This window comes from Stegostoma tigrinum, chromosome 24 (genome assembly GCF_030684315.1).
Source record: "Stegostoma tigrinum isolate sSteTig4 chromosome 24, sSteTig4.hap1, whole genome shotgun sequence".
Taxonomy (NCBI): Eukaryota; Metazoa; Chordata; class Chondrichthyes; order Orectolobiformes; family Stegostomatidae; genus Stegostoma; species Stegostoma tigrinum.
In genome coordinates this window covers 28,075,206-28,088,559 of record NC_081377.1, presented here as the reverse complement: position 1 = coordinate 28,088,559, position 13,354 = coordinate 28,075,206, and the positions used below count along the sequence as shown (strand labels likewise).

Here is a 13,354-nt window from a genome sequence, read left to right as displayed (position 1 = left end):
AATCTTCAAAGGCCCCCAAAATGGATTCCAATGGCTCTTAACTAGGCTTTTTGAATAACCAATCCCAGACTTCTTGAACGTCAATCTCAGATGCTGGGTTTGTAGCTTAAACAAAGATTTAACAATTTATTAACAATAAAGTAACTTTAGCAAAACAAAATTAAACATCAAAGTAATCTAATTAATGTCCATCATTTGAACCCAACAACATTTTCATACAACCCCATTCACGCAAGAGACAGACAAACAAACACAATTAAGGGATAGATTAAAAAAACACAAAACTGGTCTGATTATTTCAGAGGTTTTCATAATGTGCTGTTCCATGGGCATATATGATTGTTTCTTAATTGATTTTCTGAAAATCATCAGCTGGTGACATCTTTTCAGTTTACTCAGAAAGTTCGTGATAATATTTATAGTTCAGTTTCTATTGTCTGAAACCCCTACAGCTTGTAATGGGAGGTTAGGGAGGGAGCTTGCAAATCTTCATGTTGTAGAATCAACAGCCAACTGCCTTCTCTCAGAAACAGTCCAAAATTCAGTCAAAATCTGGCCTTTTCCTGCCATACTGTTTATCTCCCTATGAAACCATGTTATTGTTCAAACATCTAACATCTGTTTGAGCATAATGCGTCTCAGGAGTTGAAGCATCTATTGAGCTCTTTGATCACAAACCAACCTGCAATTGTCTTTCAGGCCTGACCTCATACACAGGCTGGTTAGAAAAAATTAGGAGGATAAAGAAATGTTCTCCTTGAACTTGTATCTCCTCAGTACCTAATATCAGACTTGAATCTGTCATTATTTATTCACCAAGTGTCACCTTTTGAATTACCTCAGTTGAAGTTTTATCAATGAGCTCAAGTTGGGTATGCTGTTTATTTGCATCTGATTCCTTGTATTTTCTCACAAACCTTCCTGATTGTAAGTTGAACTTGCCTCAGTAGAACCAATCCAGTATAGTCACAAGTTTTCATCTTTCTGTCAATATAAAAATAAGAAAGCATACAAACATATTTATTAGGAGCAGGAGTAGTCAATGCTTCCTCATGAGCCTGCTCTGGCTTTCAATCAGATAATGGCTAATCTAATGATTTCACATTCCTGCTTATCCCGTGATAACCTTTTCCCCCCTTGACTGTCAAGAATCCATGTCCGCTCTAAAGCAGTTCAAACATTCTACTTCCACAGACTTTGAGGAAGAAGTCCAAACATTCTCAGCCTTCTGTGAGGATATATTCATATTGTCTCTGTTTAAATCACATGCCATTGATGAGGATTATTTTCTCCAAGGTATCCAACCATGTTGTATTCAGCCCATCTCTGAAGCTAAAGCTTCCTGGTGGTATTATTTCCAATGCCGCATTGTGATTTCTTTTTTTCTTTTAATTTCCCAGTGTAGCAATGCTGTTGCTATACCAGAATCCCACCTTTGTTGGGCCTCTGTATAATTCCACTACCATAATTTTAATGAATGATTGTCCCCTTAGTGGCCTTACCAACTGCTGCCTGTGGCTTTCACAAACACTTCCTGATCTCCTTGCATCTTTAACAAATGAATTTCACTTTCACTGGCTCTTTAAGATGAATCCCATTCCTTAAAAGTTTGTCTTTTATGAATCTGTCAGTGGCTCTCAATCATAGTCAACATGATTTTCAAGCCCTTTTTTTTCCTTGAATGAGGGCTGCAAAGTGCAGTTATAACTGCTTCTCACCTTTACCATAGTTTACGCTCATATTTCTAAAATGCCCCTTTATCACTTCTCATTTTGCAACAGTCTCTGGTCTTTGGCTTTGCTTTAAACTGCTGCTGTGGCCTTCGGTTTCCCTTGCTGTAGTCATGTCTCACACTGTCCACTTGCCACTCATTGCGGCTTGGAAGTACTTTTTTTACTTCTGGTTTTTCCACCCTCTGAACCACATTATTTTAAAACATTTTCCACTGGCCATCAGGGATGTCAATGGTTTTTTCACAGAGCTTCCTATGTCTATTCACTCTCCAGGTAAACGTCAATTCAAGACTGCTCCTGCAGACCATCAGCACCTGCCAAAATCCGTAACTGTCTTTGGTCAATTTGTGTTCTGGCTGAATGCAGTTTCAAACTCACTCTTGCTGCAGCGCTTCAATTGACCAGGTCTGAAAATCTTATAACCATCAATTTTAATTTCAGTCTTGTTGAATCTTGTCACAACATTCTGTAGATTTTATGAATAGTCAGTACTTCTGCTTGCTGACTGTCTGCATGTACAATGTTCTTACGGCTATGTCTGAAAACCACCCCCAGACCTGCACCATTCCCACTGTTTTAGGAAGCAGCTTAATGAAATCACATTGCTTGTCACCAAATTGTAAGATGAATCCACATCACTGCTTACCTTGTACATGAGCTACCTGGTAGGTTTTCACGCACCATCCTCCTTTAGGGTAGGGATCTATAGGGCCTGCTTGGTCGAGTGTGGTACAGGAAAACCACAGTCTAACAAAAAGGAACACTTAAACAAAATGCAGTTCATTGCATGATAACAAGTGTATGCAGGTAACACTGATATAATAGATATCGCAACAGAAAGAATAAGGAAAAGTCAGATAGTATCCCTACAGTGTGGAAGCAGGCCATTTGGCCCATCCAGTCCACACCAACTCTCCAAAGAGCATCCCACGCAGACCCATCACACACACTATCCCTGTAACCCTGCATTTTCCATGGCTAATACACCCAACCTGCACATCCTGGAACACTATGGCAATTTAGCAAGGCCAAACCACCTAACCTGCACATCTTTGGACCTTAGTACATCAGGTGGCTCAGTAGTTAGCACTGCAGCCTCACAACACCAGGGATCTGGGTTTGATTCCAGCCTCAGGCGACTGTCAGTGTGGAGTCTGCACATTCTCCCCGTGTCTGTCTGGGTTTCCTCCGGGTTCCTCCCACAGTCCAAAGATGTGCAGGCTGGGTGGATTGGCCATGCTAAATTGCCCGTGGTGTTCATGGGTGTGTGGGTTATAGGGGGATGGGTCTGGGTGGGATGCTTCAAGGGGCGGTGTGGACTTGTTGAGCCGAAGGGTCTGTTTCCACACTGTAGGGAATCTAATCTAATCTCATTCCTTCAAGATCATAAGCTGTTCTCAGAGTCCATCATCACAGTAGGTAGTGCTTAAGGCACACCTTACCATTAATCCTTTCAGGCCCCTACACCATTATCCATGAATGTCATCGGGCTCTCATTTCTTTAAAGCAGTATATGCTGGCAGTGATTCCACTTTGACCATTTCCACCTCCTCCACAGCTATCAAATCAATCTTCAAATGTTCCATCACCTCCCCTTTTTGCCTCGGGCGATCTCCCATTTTGTCATTTAATCTTTCCTGCCTTCCATTCTCAAATCAATCTCATGCTGCTCCATCCTTTTTTCGGATTACTATAAATTAGTATCTGTTACATTTCTAAAATCTTCCAGGTCTGAAAAAGGGTCATTGACCTGTAGTATTAACTCAGTTTTTTTTCCACAGATGAAGCCTGACCTGCTTAGATCTTTCAGCTTTCCCTAGTTTTCGTTGCAGACCAACACCGGTTCTTCTGAGGTACTGTAAAATGCTCCTAGCCTTTTACTTTCCCGGAGATGAAATGTTGCTAATAAAATGTTTTAAGTAATGCAGCATCACCATCTGCAGGTCGGCAATGGTACTACAGAAATAAAAAGGAAAATTAAGAACAGATTTTCTTTCAGAACTGAATAAAGAACGGTCACTGGACTCGAAACACTAACTTTGTTTCTCTCTCCACAGATCCTGCCTGACCTACTAAGTTTATCGAGCAATGTCTGTTTTGTTTCAGATTTGCAATATCAGGAGTTCTTTTTAATTTGATGGAAAGTTAAGAGTTGGGTGAACAGGTATGATAACTGTTGTTAATCTAGCCATTCTATCGATAATTAGCATGTTCAGAAATCTAAGAATGATGGAGCACAGAAAGTAATTTGTCCATTATATCAGTGGCAGCTCTTTTAAAAAGGGCGGACCCACTTCGAGTCATACAGCACGGAGACAGACCCTTCAGTCCATCTCATCTATGCCAACCAGATATCCCAAATTAATCTAATCCCATTTTGCCAGCATTTGCCCCATATTCCTCTAAATGCTTCCTTCTCACAATGTACCTATCCAGCTTTTAAATGTTGTAATTGTACCCACCGCCATCACTTCCTCTAGCGGTTCTTTTCATTCACCCATCACCAGCTACATGATACAGTTGCCTCTTCGGTCCCTCTTTCCCTTTCACCTTAGACCTAAGCCCTCTAAATTGTTCCTTTCCAAATATTTATCCTTCTCCATCCCAAGTTATATTTGGATGCACTTCAGTATTCATTTTCCACCCTCTCCTGACCTTGCGAACGAGTTAATTTCAGGTCAGTGATTTAGCAAATTAGCAAAAAAAAATCCAAACAACCTATTGGTTCTTTTGACAAATATCTTAAATCTGATGAAAGCTCAACAACTTGAGAACATTAACTGTTGTGATATGTCAGATGCTGCATGGTCTGCTGAGTGTTCATACTATTTTAATTTCACATTCCAGTGAAATCACATGGCATTTCACTTTTGCAACTTTAACACTGTCTTCTCGCGTTACCAACTCATCAGAGGCACAACAATTTGAACCCAATGGTTGGGGTTCAGGAAAAGTGCCTACTGCCAGGTTTTATGCAGCCCAGCTAACTGTGATGTTCAAAAGCTGTGATGTTTTTGTTCAAAAATGAAATAGGATAACCCCAGAAATTACAGGCCAGTCAGTCTTACTTCATGGTGGGCAAATTGTTGGAAAGGGCTCTGAGAGATAGTATGTCTCATCACTTGGATCGGCAGTTTGATTTGTGATAGTTAGCATGGATTTGTGAAGGGTAGATCATGCCTCACAAACCTTACTGAATTATTTGAAGAGGTGACCAAACGTGGATGAAGGTAGAGCAGTGGATGTGGTTTACATGGATTTAAGTAAGGCATTTGATAAGGTTCCCCACAGTAGACTCATGCAGAAAGTAAGGAGGCATAGGATAAGGGAAATGTGGCAGATTGAATTCAGAATTGGCTGACCCTTAGAAGACAAAGGGTGGTAGCGGATGGAAAATATTCAATATGGTACTCAGTTATGAGTGGTGAACCAGAAGGTTCTGTTCTGGGTCCTCTTCTATTTGTGATTTTTGTAAATGATTTGGATGTGGGAGTAGAAGGGTGGATAAGTAAGTTTGTGGCTGATACGAAGGTGGATCGAGTTGTGGATAGTGCTGAGTTCTGTTCTAGGTTGCAAAGGGACATTAATAGGATGCAGAGCTGGGCTGAGAAGCGGCAGATGGAGTTTAACCCTGAAAAGTGAGAGGTGATTCATTTTGGAAGGACAAATCTGAAAGCAGAATATAGGGTTGATGGAAAGATTCCTGACAGTGTGGAGGAGCAGAGGGATCATGTCCACAGTTCCCTGAAAGCTGCAACCCAGGTGGATAGAGTTATTAAAAAGGCATTTGGTATGTTAGCTTCCATTAATAGAGGGATTGAGTTCAAGAGCTGTGAAGTTATGCTTCAGCTATACAAAACCCTGGTTCGGCCATATCTGGTGTATCGTGTCCAGTTCTGGTCGCCTCATTATATGAAAGCTGTGGAAGCTCTGGAAAAGGTGCAAACGAGATACCGGGATATTGCCTGGCATGGAGGGAATGTCTTACAAGGAAAGGTTGAGAGCGCTAGGGCTTTTCTCTTTACAACGACAAAGGATGAGTGGCGACTTAATAGAGTGGACGGCCTGAGACTTTTTTCCTAGGCTGCAGGTAGCTATTACAAGGGGGCACAGTTTCAAAGCGGTGAAGGTAGGGGCGTGGAATGCACTGGCGGAGAGGGTAGTGGAGTCAGCCTCATTAGGGGCATTTAAGCAGCTATTAGATAGGGACATTGATGTTAGTATAAGGTAAGGGTGGAGGTTAGATAGACCTTAGGTTTAGGGTAAAAGCTCAGCACAATATAGTGGGCCAAAGGCCTGTACTGTGCCGTACCATTCTGTGTTCTGTGTTAGCTGGGAGACTGGGGGCCGCAGTGTGATCACTGAGCTGAGACACAGAGACGGATAGACAGCTCGGCCTGCAGAGTGGGAATCCTCAGCCCCCACTTCTTTAACTGTGCTCACTCAGCTGTCTGGGGAGGACTGTCTCCCAGAACCAGTGCAGATGGTCCCCATGTGTGCCTGCCCATATTGCTGCCTGTGGTGGTCACCAGATGGCCTTGACTAAGCCAATCTCAGTCTTGCATTATTACCACTGCAATTATTTGGAAAGAGAAAATTGAAGCATGAATGAACATTTGCCCCTTAGACCTCCTCCACCATGCAATATGATTACAGCTGATCATCCAACTCAGTCCCCTGTTTTCTCTCCATAGCCTATGACCCCTTCCACCTAAAGATGTATATCTAACTCCTCCATGAAAACATTCAATGTTTTGGCATCAATTGCTTTCAGTGACAGAACTGCAAAGGCTCTGGCTCATACAGACATATCAGAGGCGTTTCCTGCTCCACATTGTTCCCTAATGACCTCTGATAGCAAGTGGTCCTCATTCCACCCCTATTCAACATCTCACTCCAACATGACCAGCAGCTATTGCTACCAATCACCATCTCAGGCCATAGATAACAAACTGTTTTTACCAAAACAGCCTTTCTTTTCAAAAAAATCTATTGGATACCAGGATATAAGGATTCAGCATTTCTCAACCAAACATGTAGAATTTTCAAGCATTTCTGGTTTAACTCCTATTTTGCTTCTATAAATAAAATAGACGGATTGAATTTCAATTAATATAAGAAAATCAAAGTCTAAACATAGCTAACTCTGAATTGCTCCATCTTCTGTATTATTTTCTGTTATTCCTATCTCAATCGTATGCTTATTTGGGTGTATGTATCAATTTTGTATGAATCATGTGCAAGTGTGTTAAGAAACGTAAAAAGGGTGGGGTGTATTAATTTAATGGAAAAATAAATGGAGAAGAAAAATGCTAAAGTAAATTTGTAATATTTTTAAAAATTCCTTTTGACATGATTTTACTACAGATCTTGCACATTCTATTTTTAAAATTGTTAATTTCTTTCTCCATGACAATGCCTTTGCCAATCAATAGACATGCCAAGCAATTGGCACCTTTTCTCATCATAAGTTATGGTGATCCATTTGAAATTTGTCATTCTTGCACTTGTGCTGATGAAAGCAAGAGAAAAAGCTATAGCAACATTTCTGAGCAATATTTAATTTTTTAAAAATATAATTTGTCAGTAAAGTCATCCTTAGAACAAGCATTTAGATAAACAAAATTGAGACAATTGTGTTCAGCTACTACCTCATGATTAAAAAAGGTTTCCAATAGTGAATTTGGATTTCAGCTATTTCAGAAAGAATGGGTACAATCATAAAATCTGTTTTTCACATCAAAGCATTAAATCTGATCATAGTATTGCTATATCAGTCCACCAGGTTTATACAGAGCAGAGTCTTTTTTTTGGCAAAATAATAATTTGAAACTATAAAGTGCAACATGATTCGTATTTCATGCCTACACTAATTAGACCACTTACTTCTTCAACATGAGAAAAATCCCATGGATGACAAATTTCTTAATATAATTTAGTAAACTAACAGTATTTGCAAATGTTGAAGTCTTAAAAATCTAGAAAATTAATCATGATAAGCTGACAACGTCTAGATTATATAGCAGATACTGTAACTTTTAACATCAGCCCAGAGGTACCATACATTTCTCAAAATTACTAAAAATTCTAGATTTTATTGCAAAAACTAAATTTCTTATTAAGCAAACATTAAACTCAATAAGAAAAATTGTGCTTGTATCAAGTTTTTGATTTGCTATTTTCTGGACTTCCATTTTTGTTTTAAAAAGAAATTTCATTCATGACAATGTCATCCGGTTGGTAAGGTTGGAAGCTGCAAACAAAATACTTAATGGTCCCATGCAGCTCCAGAGCCACAGGCTGAAGTTTGTCTCGGTTCCAGCATGAACAATGTAGATGGGCAGAAAGTAGCCACCATCCATGGATTTGTAACCAAGTACCTGTAGATCAAGAGGGAAACGCTTAGAAGGGAAATGAAGCACAAAGGAATGTGGGAAGAGGAACATGAAACTTAACATTAAAAGAATACTACAGCTCATGTTCTCAATGTTTACACTGTCATTCAGAAATTGCAGAGTGTGCTCAGTGTGTAACTTCAGTCCTTTCCTCATGAAAAATTGTCATGTTCATTTGATTGGTTAAGTACCATTATAATACTGAAGGCAGACATTCAGCTCAATGAGTTCATGCCAGCTGCCTGTGAAGTGATTTCCCCACAAAATCTTCTCTCAAATATCTAACTGCTTTTTGAAATTATTCATTGCATTCATTCCACAATTCTCATTAGCGAGTTCCAGTTCATTAACACACTGCATAAACTTGATTTCTCACATCTCTTCTCCAAAACTTTAAATATATGTGTTCTGTCAGCTACCAAAGAACAACCCTTCTGTCTAACTAATCTAAACCATTTGCTTCAGTGGAACAATAGGAAGTGTATTCACTCATTTTACCCATTAAACTTGCAGAGGCACCATCCTCTTAGCCCACAAGTCAGTGTGCCTCCAATGATAGGCATGTCGTTATACACAATCACATTAGAGCCATATGAAAGTCTTCATGACAAGCTCAATCATTCTATCAGCACTGTGCGCAGTTTTGGTCTCCTTATCGGAGGATGGATCATCAAATTTGTAGAAACCCTTAGTGTGGAAAAAGGCCAATCGGCCCATCAAGTCCACACTGACCATCCAAACCGTATCCCACCCTGAACCAGCCAACCCACCCTATCCGCATTACCCTGCAATTACAATGGCTAATCCACTTAACCTGAACCCCTCTGGACACTACGGGCCAACTTACCATGGCCAATCCACCTAACCTGCACATTTTTAAAAAATAGAATCCCTATTGTACAGAAACAGGCCCTTCGGCCGAACATGTCCACACCAACCCTCACAGCATCCCACCCAGACCAATCCCCTTATAAACCACCTAATCTACAGATCCCTGAACACTACGGGCAATTTAGCATGGCCAAGCCACCTAGCCTGCACATCTTTGGACTGTGGGAGGAAATCAGGAGTACCCGGAGGAAACCTTCGCAGACACAGTGAGATCATGCATACTCCACACAGACAGTCGCCTGAGGGTGGAATCGAACCTAGGTCCTTGGCGCTGAGGCACGAGTACTAACCACTGAGCCACCATGCCGCCCCAAAATGATAAGGGCTTGCGTGGGATCTTTGGATTGTGGGAGGAAATTGGACGACACCAACACAGGGAGGACGGGCAAACCCCAGAAACACCAAAGGCTGGAATTGAACTCGGGTCATTGGCATTGTGAGGCAACAGTGCTAATCACTGAGCCACAATGCTGCCCTAACCTTCTGGCTATTGAGAGAGTACAAAAGAGGTTTACCAGACTAATTGCTGGATTGATGGGACTGACGTACAGGGTGAGATTATATTTGTTAGGACCTTATTCACCAGAGTTTGGAAAAATGAAGGTTATATCTCATTGAAACCGAGAAACTAACATGACCAAACAAGGTCGATGCAAGAATGATGTTATCGTATATCACAGAATCCTTACAGTGTGGAAGCAGGCCATTCAGGCCACACCAACCCTCTGAACAGCATTACACCCAGATCCACCCCATACACTATCTCTCTAAACCTGCAGTTCCCATGGCTAATCCACAAGCCTGCATATCTTTGGACTGTGCAAGGAAACCTGACCACACAAAGCATGTTCTTCATGACTGGGGAGTTTAGAACCAGGAGTCATTGTTTAAGAATAAGCAGTAGACTTTTAGGACAGGGATGAGGAAGAATTTCTTCACCCAAAGAGTGATGAACCTGAGGAATTCTCTACCACAGAAAACTGCTGTGACTAAAATATTGAAGGCTCTTCAGAAAACTGCAGATATCGTTCTTAGGACCAAAGGGATCAAAGAGTATGGGATAAAAGCAAGAACAGGGTATAATGTTGGATTATAGGATTCCTGCTCCTATATTCTATGCTCTTCAAAATAAAGTCATTTTCAAAATGCAGAAACATCAAGTACAGACGTTATGCAAAGAATTTTAAAAGAACAGATTGAGGTCATTCAAATCATTAGGTTCATCTGTGCCTTTGAAATAACAATTATTTTATCCATTCACTTAAATTTTTGAAACTTTTCATTTCCAAATATTTATCCACTTGCCTTTTCAAAGTAATTATGATTGATGGTTCCATCGATGTTTGAGTTCAACACTCCATGTTCTAAATTTCTTGGCTAAATTTTCAACATTGCAAGAAATTTGACACTTTGTCCAGCCCTATCTGGTTTGATCCCACCTAAAAAGTGAACCCTGAAAGCACAAACTTCAACTTTACAAGTAATTTTGTCCCATTACCCAAAAGATAAAACTAGCAAACATTGAGCAATCTAATGAAAGCCAGGTGGCAGAAACTTGTTACAGGCAAATCATTTGGACCAGAGGCCTTTTTTGTGAAGTTTGGATACCTTTTGGGAACACAGATGCAAATACATGAATTTTCTGAAAGTACAAGATTTCTCACAAGAACATTTTACAAACATCCTGCATATGGTACAAGATGAAATATAACACGGATAAAACATTGATGTTTAAAGGGAAAACACTGACACTGGACCAAAGCAGGAAAATTCTGCCAACCACCTATTTGGCTTCTATAAAACAGTCACTGGAATCTTGTACCTTATTAACAGGGGAATAGAACAGAGGAGGAATAGTATTTACAGGAATAAGCTTAATTGGGCTAGTGAAGACTTTGAATAAAATGCAATGTACTGTTCAGCGTTCTATTTTGGAAGGATTTTAAAGCTGTAAGAGAGCAGATTCACTAGGATAATAACAAGAACTGGAAACAAAATAATTTTAAGAAAAAACTTTACTGCACGTGGACATTGCTGGCAAGGTGCGAATTTCCTGCTTTTAGTTAGGAAAGTGGAATTGAGCTTCTTTCATAAAATGTTGTAGTCCATACAGTAGAGAGTACTTGAATTGTAACCTAGCAACAGCAAAGTAAAGGTGACAGTCCCAGGTCAAGATATTCACAAAGGAAAGGGATGATGTGAACATAGTAATCCAAGAGGAGCAGTAATATTGGACAAAACAATCGCACTGAGAGAGGTAGTGTTGGAGAAGTTGGAATCCATGAAAGTGAATAAGTCACCAGACCGGATGGATTGTTCCTGAGCATGTTGAAGGTGATCAGGGAGGAAACAGCAGATGCTCGGAAGACTACGTTCTAAACTTCATGAGACACAAGTGAGATGCCAGAAGACTATAGGAATGCAGACATGGTTCCATTATTTTAAAAGGGTACAAAGGAAATACCAGTTATACACTGGTTAGTCTTACTTCGGTGGTGGGTAAGTTGTTAAAATCAGTCCTGAAAGAACAAATAAACTGTCACTTAGAAAGGCGTGGACTAATTAGGGAGAGTCAGCATGGCTTTGTTAAGGAAGATCATCCCTTACAAATCAAATTCTTTAGGGAAGAGACAAGGAGGATTGATGAGAGCAGTAGTGGTCACTGACTACATGGATCTTAATAAGGCATTTGGCAAGGTCCCAAATGATAGACTGATCAAAAAAGTAAAAGGATACAGGGTGATGTTTCAAATTGGACCTAGTTGACCTAGTAATGGGAAACAAAGAGTAGTTGTCCTTGCAAAATGAAAAACTGTTTCAAATGGTGTTCTGCAAGGATCACTGTTAGGACCCCTGCTGCTTGCTTTATACATTAACAATTTGGACTTGAACACAGCAGGCAAAATTTGGAAAATTTGCAAACAAAAACTTGGCCACTTAGTGGATAATGTAGAAAATAGTAGTTAGCTCCAAAATGATATACATTGGTGGGGTGGAATGGGCAGGAAAGTGGCAGGTGAAGTAATGCATTGAGAGAGGTCAAACAGTAAAGAGGGAAAACACAAAAAATGGGAATATACTGAGAGGGGTAGATGAGGTGAGATTTTGGCATGTTAAGTGCACACGTTCCTCAAGGTAGCAGTACAGATAGGTAAGGTTATAAAGAAGGCATCTGCCTTCGTTTGCAGAGGAGTAGAATACAAAACTGGAGATACCCTGTACAATAACGAAGCTTTCTACAACACTGGTGAGGTCAAAAACTCATGAACTGTGTATAGTTCTGATGACCACATTACAGAAAACACTTCCCTGCACTCTCCAGCAGTTAAGATTTACTAGAATGTTGGTAGGGCTAGAGAACTATAGGTACAAGGAGAGATTAGGGTTCTTTGCCTTGGAATAGAGAAGATTGAGGGATGGCTTGATTAAGGTATATGAAATTGTGTGAGGGGTAGAGATAGAATAGACAGGAGGAACCTGATTCCCTTTGCAGAGAGATCGTGATTCTAGCTAAGTAGCAGAAGGATTAGAGGGAACGTGAGGACGCTTTTGTTGAAAAAAGGGTGCCTGAATTGGTGGTGGAGACAGAGACCCAAAACACTGTTTAAAAGTACCTGGATCTGCACATCAAGCGCTCTAAACCACAAGGCTATTGGCCGTGTGCAGGAAGATGGAATTACAAAGGTCATCTGGCTGTCTTTGGAGTGGCATGGACAAAATGAGCCGAATAACCCCCTTACGTGCTGCATCATTTCTATGATTCTATGATAAAAAGCAATCAATGAACGTAACATCAAACATTTTCAAAAATTAAAGTAAGCGCCCCAGCATCAGCACTGACATGATGAAGTGGCCCTGTCAGCCTGGCATCGTGGATCCCCATGGCGGTCTCCTGGCTTGAAGTGGCACTCTGCTGTGGCCTCCCTGCATGTCGTTGCATCCTTCCAGCAGTATGTGCTGTTCTCTCAGCCTGGTATGGCACCAGCATGGTCTCCTGGTCGCAAGGCAATTCCAGAGCAATCCCCCATCCTCACGAACCTCGAGGTGAAGCCCAGCGCAGTCTGGAACCAGGGGCCAGTACAGACCAGAGGGTGATATGAGTTGGAAGACCATTGTTCTGAACCTTTATTTATTTCTGCAGTGCTGGCCATATACCTCTATTTTCTAAGATCTAGTAGCTGACAAAGCTGTACTTAGGTACCTTTGTATCATAGATGGCCCTGTAAGTGGTGACATTTTTCACTGTACTCATTTGGAGTACGTGTGACAATGAAGCTAATTCAATTCAATTAAATAACGGTACCACTCGTGAGGATACTTAGTACAACAACAGCC

General features: G+C 40.7%; 1 long non-coding RNA gene across 1 annotated transcript; it reads right to left on the bottom strand.

Annotated features, from left to right (window-relative positions):
• Nucleotides 1-898: 898 nt before the first annotated feature.
• LOC132210934 (uncharacterized) lies at nucleotides 899-3,618 on the bottom strand. Its single transcript, XR_009447189.1, has 3 exons — nucleotides 3,527-3,618; nucleotides 2,380-2,480; nucleotides 899-984 (listed from the first exon to the last, which is right to left on the bottom strand). It is a non-coding gene; the product is annotated as an uncharacterized LOC132210934 (long non-coding RNA).
• Between the last annotated feature and the right edge of the window lie 9,736 nt (nucleotides 3,619-13,354).